This window comes from Triticum dicoccoides, chromosome 3A (assembly GCF_002162155.2).
Source record: "Triticum dicoccoides isolate Atlit2015 ecotype Zavitan chromosome 3A, WEW_v2.0, whole genome shotgun sequence".
NCBI classification, from domain to species: Eukaryota; Viridiplantae; Streptophyta; class Magnoliopsida; order Poales; family Poaceae; genus Triticum; species Triticum dicoccoides.
In genome coordinates this window covers 320,392,473-320,402,781 of record NC_041384.1, presented here as the reverse complement: position 1 = coordinate 320,402,781, position 10,309 = coordinate 320,392,473, and the positions used below count along the sequence as shown (strand labels likewise).

The following is a 10,309-nucleotide window of genomic DNA, read 5'->3' as shown; positions in this document are numbered from 1 at the left end:
CATTTCCCCCAAATCCCTACATAGCCTCCAAATTCACTCGTGTGGCGCTGACATTGGGGGAATGCGGACGAGTGCTGCTGATGGTTTCGGTGCGGCTGCTCCTGCTCGTATCATTGCCACGACAGCGGTCGCTACCGAGCACTTGCCTAAGGTCATCAGAAGGAAGGTGTACTACGGATCTGAATCGTCCTGTCAGGTTCCAATCTATCCCGATCTTTTTTACCATGTCCAAAGTATGGCTCCTTGCTGAATTCGTCCTGAATGACCTCCCCCCCCCCAAGGAAAGTGATCTGTCACCGGATCCAGAGCTTGACTCCAGACTCCCGCAACACGAGTTCGACTCCGAGTTTTGCACCACCAAGAAGTACCAAAAGCTGAGTTGTGTGCACGGGCACACTCCAGCTCGACGTGTATGCATAGAGGGATTCGACATTGGCAGGCAGTTTCTCAGTTGCCCCTTAGAGGTTAGTGCTAATTAAGTTCATCATTTTACTTCAGTTAATGCCACCGCTCATCCAGAATACTATTTAACATTGGCAGGGATATGAGGCTTGTGCCTTTGTTAACTGGCTGGATGAAGAATGGCATGGCAGGGCTCGGAGTGTTATCACCAAGCTCGCAGAAGATAACGTAGAGCTGAAGAAGAAACTGGCTGATCTGGAATGTACAATCAGTACGATGAAGCAAGAAAGAATCAATCACAGGCAACAGATGAAAGCAAGAGACAAGAAGGAACTAGCATGTGTAGTTGTGGTTGTCGCATTAGCCATGTTCTATGCGCTGTTTGCAATGATGATTAGGGGTTTTGTTTCACAGTATTGCTAAAGCACATCTAGATGTGCTCTAAGTAATGCACATCTAGGTCCTATATATGCCATTGATGTTACGCGAAGATTCATGCAGATATTTTCTTTGTCTTTTTTCTTTTCCTTTCTAGTTTTATTATTACTGGCTTTATCAATAAGAAGAGTTCAATGTATTGCTTGCCAACTGTCCTACTCCGTTCGTACCGGTACTGGTGCATAATCCCAAAACTCGTTCCATGTTTTTATCCTAAAAAGGGAACCATCCAAATAGCCAATAGGAGTCCTGCGCAACCCCGGGAATTTGGAGCGACTGGGTACAAATAATTGCGGTTGATTATATCAGCGGTTAGATAATACGTCAACCCCCGCTTCAATCCCCGCTTCAATTGGTAGTTCCTCTTCTCTGCATCCCCCTTTTAAGTGTCCACCATCTTCATCATCCCCGGCAGGCCGCGCAACACACTGGCACACACTCTGCAGCCATGTCGAGCGATAGCGAGGACGACAGTTAGGCCAGCAGTCTGGCGCCCGATGATATGTCAACATCGGAATCATCCCGCTCGTCTTCCATGAGTCCGACGTCGAGCCCAGACCTTGATTATATCCGGTTCATGGAAGAGATGCCGCCTTCGGATTCGTCAGACGACAACCAGATGGACGAGGAGTCGGAGGAGGACGAAGAAGAGGACGGCGACGATGATGAGGAGGAATGGTCGAACGAGGAGGAGGACGATGGCGACAGCAACGACAATGACGACGGCGGCGGCGATGAAAAGCCAATGGTCAACGGCAAGAAGCGTCCTCACCAAGACGATGTCGTGGGGCCATCCAACAAGAACAATAGGAAGAAGGACTAAATTAAGTAGACTGTATATATCTCTATTTATCCTGTCAATCTCATCACACACACGGTTAGTAATATGTATTCGACAGAGATCTTCTACATTATCGCCAACAGGCTGGCTTGTTGAACTGTGTGCCCTGACGAGCACACAATTCACAAAAAAAGACCGTATGGGTTGTCTATAATGATCGCACACAATTCTGATTACCGACCTATTTGCCGGGTATCACACACATCTTGTTACGCCGAATCATTTGTGTTCATCTTACTCATCGCACACGGTTCATCGGACATAACTTTACGTCGTATATCGCACACACCTTGATCTGGCTGCCCGTTTCTGTTGTTCTGTCTCACCGCAAATAGTTCATACAGATCAACCGTATGCCCCTCATCTCACACGCTACTATAATCTGAACCGTGTTTGATGTATCATTCATGGCAAATGTTTTGCATCATTTCTGACGGTTTTCATACAGCACCGTTTGCGATTATTGCATCGCACACAGTTTCTCGAAGGGTCTCTGATCGTAGTGTCGCATTAGCAGCATCCTGCAGTAGTGGGTGTTGCAATGTGTTCATGATTCTCTTATAGTGGGTTGCGTGAGTGACAGAAAGACAAGCCCGAGTAAGTGGGTTGTTGCATAGGGAGTAAAGAGGACTTGATACTTAATGTAATGGTTGGGTTTTACCTTAATGATCTTTGGTAGTTGCGGATGCTTGCTAGAGTTCCAATCATAAGTGCATATGATCCAAGTATAGAAAGTATATTAGCTCATGCCTCTCGCTCATATAAAATTGCAATAATGATTATCGACCTAGGGACAAATAACTTTCTTGTGATAAAAAGATCTCTACTAAAAATAACTTAATTGTGCCTTTATTTAAATAGCCCCTATCTTTTATTTACGTGCTCTTTATTATCTTGCAAACCTATCCCGTTAGACCTACAAAGAACTTCTAGTTTCATACTTGTTCAAGGTAAAGAGAACGTTAAGTGTGCGTAGAGCTGTATTGGTGGTCGATTGAACTTGAGGGAGTATTTGTTCTACCTTTAGCTCCTCATTGGGTTCGACACTCTTACCTATCGAGAAAGGCTACAATTGATCCCCTATACTTGTGGGCTATCACATACCCCCCGATACTATCCATAGATTCATCAAAATAAGTAAACAACACAATGAATACAAAATGTGTCAAAAATAGAATAGTTTGTAGTAAGCTGGACTTTAGCCAAACTTCTGCAACTTCAAAAATTCTGGAAAATTAGGACAACGTAGGCAATTTGTATATCAATCTTGTGTAAAACATTCAGATCAAGAAAACATTTTTATGCATTTACAAAATTCCAGAACTAAGCACAAAAGTTTCTGTTTTTTCACATAATCAAATCAACTATCACGCAAATCATCCCAAAGGTCTTACTTGGCACAAACACTAACTAAAACACTAAAACAGAATCATAACAGAAGTATAATTGCATATTTATTGAAAAACAGAAGCAAACACATAAAAAATAAATTGGGTTGCCTCCCAACAAGCGTTATTGTTTTATGCCCCTAGCTAGGCATAGTGCATAGATATAGGTATTGTCATTTTTGATATTCAATCCATAAGTAACCCTCATAATAGACTCATATGGTAACTTAATTTTCTTTCTCGGAAAGTGTTCCATGCCCTTCCTTAATGGAAACTGAAATCTAATGTTTCCTTCTTTCATATCAATAATTGCACCAATCGTTCTAAAGAAAAGTCTACCAGGAATAATAGGGCATGTAGGATTTCAATCTATATCAAGCACAAGAAAATCTACAGGCACATAATTCCTATTTGCAACAATAAGAACATCATTAGTTCTTCCCATAGTTTTCTTAATAGTGGAATCCGCTAGGTGCAAATTTAAGGAACAATCATCAAGTTTATGCAAACTTAGCACATGACATAAATTTTTTGGAATAGGGGAAACGCTAGCACCTAAATCACACAAAGCATTGCTCTCATAATCTTTGATCTTAATCTTAAAAGTAGGTTCCCACTCATCATAAAGCTTTCTAGGGATTAAAACTTCCAACTCAAGTTTGTATTCAAAAGATTTCATCATAGAGTCAATGATATGTTTAGTAAAATCTTTATTTTGATTATAAGCATGAGGTTAATTAAGCATGGATTGCAACAAGGAAATACAATTAATAAAAGAACAATTATCATAATTAAAGTTCTTGAAATCCAAAAAAGTGGGCTCATCACTAGTTAAAGTTTTTACCTCACCAATCCTACTTTTATCAAGTTTTATATTAGCAAAGAAAGATTCAATAGGAGTCACACCAATCACTTTAAGATCTTCATCATAATTATCGCGAAAAATAGAAGAACATAGTTTTTTGAACCATTCTCTCTTAGCACGCATCCTAGCGGTTCTCTCCCTACTTTCATTAATAGAAACTAGTTGACCCGTTGCGCCAAATGGCGTAGAGACCCCCTAAAGACATGTTGTCGATGAAAATAGTTTCATTTTGCAAGGACATATTATAGTAAGGCCAAGTATCAAAACATGCTATATTGAAAATATGTTGATCATGATGAGAAATTTGAGTTTGAAAAAAAAAACATATTTGTATAACATGTATAGACCAGTTAAGAAAGCATTTTTAGTTGAAAATATGGTTATTACGTTGAGAGATCTGAGATTGAGAAAACAACATATTTGTATAAGAACATCACATGACAGAATGACCCAATGGCAACATGTAGCGCTAAATGTTAATTACAAATATGTAGGTTTGGGCATTTTTCTAAGTTTTGGAATTGCAATATACTGGTATGCTTTCCTGGTTCTTGATTACATACATCACTCACATGAAGCAACAAAGCAACACATTAGTTGATCCAACAAAATAGGGAAACTGTAAACCACATTCTTTGGTCTATACTTCCCATGCTTGAGCCGTAAAACATTTTTGCCTTTTTTCCAAAGCATGGGCAGCATGACCGTAAATGTTGACCCTTCATTCTCTTTGCTAAGTAGTGAGAGTACCACCCAATAGATGCTTCCATTTATCTGTTAGGGCTGCAAAAAAATAGTCATGTACAGTTAACTTCAAATTATATTAAGTTGCACTCTCACATCTTTAAAAGCATTCTGGAAAATTAAGAGTGCATAACATTATAAGATTGCATTAAAAAATTAACAGCCGCAGCTGTAAGCAAATTTCAGAAAGACTCCAAGTTCAATAAGTGACAACTAAAGACCGTAATAATCAACAATTGTAAACACCTAGCATAATTTGATAACTTAGGAGTGGATACTGACTGGACGCATAGCATAACTTGATTACAATACGAACATCTGCTATGCATGAGCATCACAAGCTTGTCAAGCTTGAAACCAAGTTCGCGTCTCATCCTTGAATTGTGCCGCTATAATTGACCAGCGACCATAATATTAGGTCACACCGTGATTTATTCAAGAAGGCTTACTGTGAATTGTAAGGAAATGAAATAAAAACCAGATACCAAATTGTTGCAGATGCACTCATGGGATAAACTCCAAAGCATCAAAGTAGTCAAACAGATGAAATTAGAAAAAACAATACAATTAGACTCACTTTTCCAGGTAGTCGATGGCTATTCACAGCTACCACCTTAACACCAAAGAAGAGTTCGACCCAATGCTTTATTTCTGTCTTGGTGAATCCCGATTCGACATTAAAAGTATATTGATTCTTTCCCAATAAACGAAGACTTTTTTCTGTAAATACTGCGTATTTGATTCCATCCATAAATCGACTTTCCCTCCTATGCTCTGAGTTCCAGTATCGATAAGAATCCGAGTTCTTATTGTTCTTATGTTATGGTATGAATATACCATACCAATTCGTTATGTATGGATGATGGATGAGATTCCATGGACAGAGAGCCAGTTCCAATAGATGTTGCAGGTTAGACTCAAATCTGAGACACGCAAAATTAAGGTGTGATTTGACTGTATACAGATTATGCCCAAACACAGTTGCTTGTTTTTGGAAGAACAAAAGAGGGAAACTATTGCTACAGAAGATAGAATGAAGAAACCTCATCATGGGCATACCTTCAAATAATACTCTCTCCGTCCAAAAATACTTGTCAGAGAAATGAGTGTACCTAGACGCATTTTAGTTCTAGATACACCCATTTTTATCCATTTCTCCGACAAGTATTTCCAGACGGAGGGAGTATATAGAATGTTTGGAAACATGTTTAGACATTAAGAATAATGTTGGCCTACTTTAAAAATGTTGCTATGGTGGGTAGATGGCCTGACCCGCTTGCATCCCTGAATCATATGCAAAACTACCTTTTACTGGCACGTCCATGGCTATAGAATATAAAAGACTGGCAATAAGATTGTCTACCACTCCTATGAATGATTCCCTTTCTACCATGCTTTGGTCAAGCCTAAATGCTTAAACTGTTTTGCTATCCTAAAATCAAAACGTAGCATCTCAAATAGTGTTGTTTCTTTAAAATGAATCTGGGTTAGAGTATAGTACCCTTTCTTGAAGGGTATCATTGGCAGCCTTCAGTCTGCATTCCTGCAAAACATTGGCACAAAAAGACACTGGTGAAGGGAATTGTTGTGCTCATCTTTGTACAAGTAAGTTCAAGAAATCTCATTAGAGAAATAAAATTTCATGTGGAGCGGACCTTGGTCTTGAGCATCTTAATCTCCCTAAATATGATCCGCATCTGCTCAACATAAAGGGGCAGTGTATCAAAAGTAATAAGTTCTGAAAACACATCTGTTCTGAACACACACACACTCCCCGCCACCGCTGCCTCAAGTCTCCCCGAGCTGCCATTCTTTCCTCAATAACGGACAACTCCAGCCGCCTCCCTGCTCTACGGTGACTGCTCTAGCCCTCCTCTCCCTGCGATGGATAGAGGCGCAGATCCGCGCGAAGCCGCCGTTATGGGGTAAACAAGGAGAACAACAACTAAGGTGGGGGGAGGGTACTCACAGGAACATCATGACGAGCACCGTCCGACGCAGCCATTTCTCCTCTCCACCCTCTCTGTCAATTAAAATTACATATGCAGAAATGATACAACAAAACGAAGAAGCATTAGCAGCTATACTACATATTCGAGAAACTTAGAAACCTAATAAATAAGTTGTATTTCTCTGGAAGTACAGAACAGTCTCTCAAATTGGCAGAGAGGGGTTACGAACAAGGACCAGGAGGTGGATGATGGCGAGAAAACATGGCAAAGTTTGTGTTTTTAGAAATTGATTCTGAACCTACTATGCACACAGAAACCAGAAACTGGGAATAAAAACAGTTAGTACACTAAAGGAAGAAAATAGCGGAGACAAAAAAAGCATTGCAGGCATCACGTCAGCTCAAGAATTTTTATATACTGATCAAGAATTGGCAAATCGATACACTGACTCACATTACTGGGTAGACCTACAGACACAATAAAATGCTACTTGGATGGGCTTCAACTAAAAAGAAATAACTTCTAATTTCCTAACACAAAAATATATTAGAACACCACTTTTTTGTACTATTTTTGTACTCAAACACAAAACTAACTAAATTTAATTTCAGAAAACAACTGAATATTAGAGCACCACTTGTCAGAATCACTAATAGTTCTGGGTTGGCTTCAAATCTCTACCATCATTATGCCACACAAGATAAAATGGCATTCAGTTGTGCATCAGTTAATATGTATACTCAAAAATAAAAGCGACTGACTTGTAATTTCAGAAAAAAATGAATATCAAAATATCACTTCAAGCAGCACCAAAGAAAGAAAAGAAATTACAAAAGGAAGAAAATAGCATACAAACGAACATCTCACAATAGGAATCAGAAAGAGTACATTCTAGAAAATATATATATACATGATTCCGTCAGTTTTTTAGAGATTTGGATTTCTATTTATTTTTTGTTATTGTTATCCACATAGAACTGGAGCACTCACCTAAGTTCTCTCCAACCCTAGAACATTTAGTAATGCAGTCCAATATCTGCAAAAATATTAAGAAGAATATCAACTTACAATTTCATGGTTCTTGATGGACAAAAAGAATCAAGTATAGAAAGAGAGAGGAGGTAAAGACAAACCATGAACCACCACCAGATCCTTGCTCCTGCTGCTACGGTCCGCTCTTGATCCACTCCTGATGATGCACCGACGCCCTCATCCCCGAGAAAAAGGAGCAAATAAGAGAGAAGCCAGAGAGAGGAGGTACCAGCATCTTGGCCACCATGTGGCACAGACGAACCATGCCGAGGTGTGCAGGAGGGTTCCCGGGGTGGCGTCGCCATGGACGCTGATGCCACCTCCGACTTCCTCCTCCATCACCTCCAGCGCATCTCCCTCCTGCTCGTGACCTTTGCGCCCCACGCATGTTGGCCGGCCCACTTCGCCCCTCTGGAATGCCAAGGCGCTGCCCAACCATCCACGACGCTGACGAGGCGCCGCCCAGGACCAGCCTTGAAACCGCCGATGTGTTGGTTGCCTATGCAACCATGGAGGCATCCATACTAAACAGCAACTGAAAACACTTTTACATAATAATCACTGTTAAACAATCAGTCCAGAATCTCAGGAAATACCAGGAAATAAGGTACATCTTACATATGTCAATAGAAGATCAGAGCAGAGGAGAATATAATGATCATTCGGTGCTTCTTCATCTGCGAACTCACACATGCACGAATGTGCCGACAAAGCACAGCATGCTGCCATGGATTCCAAAATAGGTATAACGACGGAGACAAGAGTGCACATCCTGTTCAAATGGAACCACAAAAATAAGCAACATAATAGAAGTAGTAAACAACATTCAGGAATATCCCTATTTTAGAAAGAATAAGGTTACTCAACTTGCTAATATTCCTAAACAAAAACAAGACACATAATCGACCTTTCTAGTTCAAGTATAGATGATTCTCTCATAATTTGATTGTTAGAAGATGGCGTGCCTGTTCCTCACCATGAAGCACCTTGGCCAACCCATGGTGCCCAGCTGTGGCCACTACTCCCATGCTCGTCAGATTTGAGTTACCTTCCACCTTTACACTATCCCGCAAAGAAAAGAGGCTAGCTAAATGATATCATACTCTCTGATGAGAGTGATATTAATTAAACAAAGTACTAATGTCAGGTTGCTTGATTAGTTGAAGGAACACTTCATACAACCACATAAATAATAGAAGGCGCGTATGTGACGACTCCTCTTTGCTGGTTACGGTTAACCAAATATACCAAACCAGTTGCAGCACGAGGATGTCAGCAAACTTGACACAACTGCATTCTCTGTACATCATATATAAGAACGAGGTGAAGCACAAAAGGAGGTTATTAATTACCATTAAAGCCATTGGAAGAAGATCACTTTCTAATCTGACGAACGTGGTCTTCTATGTCAGATCTGCACACGTCAAGTTCAAAAATCCAGATATTAGCAAAGTAAAATATGAGTGAGGAAGGAAGTGAGGGAGAAACAGTGGAGCACCTAGTTCGCCGCTGGCCTGCGTTGCTCGAGTCGCCTCCAACAGGCACGTGTTGTCCTCCTTATACTCCAGATGCACAAGGCAGCCATTGAAGGAGAGATAGCTCCTGCTTCCTCTCACCTTCCCACCGCCTGTTCATCTCGAGCTCCTTGCCCGGTGGAGGGTGGAGGCAGAGGTGGCGCCTCATGGCGCAGAGGAGGCGACGACGCGGTGGCGCGACAATTCGACCTGCCGGCCGCCGGCATGTGCGCGAGGCATCACCCTGCCCCTTCCTACCCGCTAGGATCGCTCACCCAGCTCCTTCCCCGCTGTTGCTTGCCTTCCTCGCCGGCTTCCTCCTTCCCCTACATCCCCACCCCTCCCCTCCATGGGAGATGAGAGGACGAGCGCGCGGGAGGCGGCGAAGCTCCTAGGGCGGAGACGGGCGACGAGCAGGGAGGGAGTGGCGGCGGCAGACGAGGGAGGAGGAGGAGGGAGGGAGTGGCGGCTATGGATTGGGGGGTAGGGTTTGTGGTTGTGCCCGCTGCGCCCATGACGCGTGCGCTCGCACGCGGCGCGACAGGAGAGGCTGCCCCGCGCGCACCGAAATAACTGGCACCCAGTCAATTCGATCCAGCCCGAGCCCACACGTCATATCCGTCCAGGTTTCACCACGCGGTTAAAACGAGATAGATGAATTCCCAACGAGGATCCAACGGGCAGCGGCGAAAAAAAAACTTGGTCAACCATCATCGAACAGCCAGCGAAGGAAGCCATCGGGGGAGCATTCTGGGAACGAGTTGGCTAGCTTCTATTATGTTTTAAATTTGGATAGCTTTTAGAGAATCAGTAGTATCAAGCTTGGGTGGCATATATCTAATTTTAAAAAATTCATCTCATGAGAAATTCCATCAACGTTCCTAGCCAAATCATCAATCTTGAGCAATTTTTCTTCTGCCATAGCATTGAAAATCTTTTAGGAGTTTATAAAACCTTTAATATTACTCTCATGATTAGATTGTATATTATTATCATTTTCATAAGAATAGTTGTAGTAATTTACCATAATTATTAGAGGAATTACTAGGAAACGGCCTAGGATTAAAATTGCCTCTGTACGCATTATTACCAAAATTCTTCCTAGCAACAAAATTCACATCCATAGATTCATT

At 41.6% G+C, this 10,309-nt stretch overlaps 1 long non-coding RNA gene across 4 annotated transcripts; it reads right to left on the bottom strand.

Moving 5' to 3' along the window:
* Window positions 1–4,337: 4,337 nt before the first annotated feature.
* LOC119268128 lies at window positions 4,338–9,695 on the bottom strand. Of its 4 annotated transcripts, XR_005132934.1 has the most exons (10): window positions 9,161–9,689; window positions 9,015–9,076; window positions 8,281–8,434; window positions 7,892–8,206; window positions 7,764–7,819; window positions 7,621–7,666; window positions 6,648–6,701; window positions 6,334–6,557; window positions 6,180–6,221; window positions 4,338–4,717 (listed from the first exon to the last, which is right to left on the bottom strand). It is a non-coding gene; the product is annotated as an uncharacterized LOC119268128 (long non-coding RNA). The 4 variants fall into 4 exon arrangements; XR_005132935.1 differs by having other exon boundaries at window positions 7,764–8,197; window positions 9,161–9,695; XR_005132933.1 differs by having other exon boundaries at window positions 7,764–8,206; window positions 9,161–9,691.
* Between the last annotated feature and the right edge of the window lie 614 nt (window positions 9,696–10,309).